At 52.2% G+C, this 475-nt stretch overlaps 1 long non-coding RNA gene across 1 annotated transcript in view; it reads right to left on the bottom strand.

The window, feature by feature from the left end:
- LOC109331043 overlaps positions 1-475 on the bottom strand; it is a 6,816-nt gene that overhangs the window by 787 nt on the left and 5,554 nt on the right. The window contains exon 2 of the long non-coding RNA XR_002105730.1: positions 230-233. This is a non-coding gene — a long non-coding RNA (uncharacterized LOC109331043). The remainder of the gene's footprint in view (positions 1-229; positions 234-475) is intronic.

Here is a 475-nt window from a genome sequence, read left to right as displayed (position 1 = left end):
AAAATCAAGGTGCTCAACCAGGCAGCTGAGCGTGGAACAGGCCTCACTGAGCTAACCTGGCCACCTGCCTGACCTGGACCAAACTGCTCAACCAGGCAGCTGAGCGGACTTGCTTAGCCGCTCAGCCTAGCACTAGACTAGGCCTAGCATTGTCAGAAATATGCTTGACACAGTCAGACACGAGTTGGCACAAGACCAATTTGCTGAACAAGCTGCTCAGCGGTCCAACCAAGCTACTCAGCGGAGAACCAGACTCTTGGCCAAATCAGCAAGCACTAAGCCACGTCTCAGTCAACACGGTCAAAAGCTGCTGAACAAGCAGCTCAGCGGTGAAGCAGGTGCGTTGGGCGGTGCTTACCAGACTTGACTTAACCATCAAGCAAACCATGAAGTCATCCATGACCTCACCTCAAGTAGCCCACCATAGGCTTTTCAGAAGTAGCTCACAATAGCTAGGTCTCATAGCCCACAACTA

This window comes from Lupinus angustifolius, chromosome LG17 (assembly GCF_001865875.1).
Source record: "Lupinus angustifolius cultivar Tanjil chromosome LG17, LupAngTanjil_v1.0, whole genome shotgun sequence".
In the NCBI taxonomy this organism is placed as follows: Eukaryota; Viridiplantae; Streptophyta; class Magnoliopsida; order Fabales; family Fabaceae; genus Lupinus; species Lupinus angustifolius.
The sequence above is the reverse complement of the archived record's forward strand: the minus strand, read 5'-3'. Positions and strand labels throughout refer to the sequence as shown.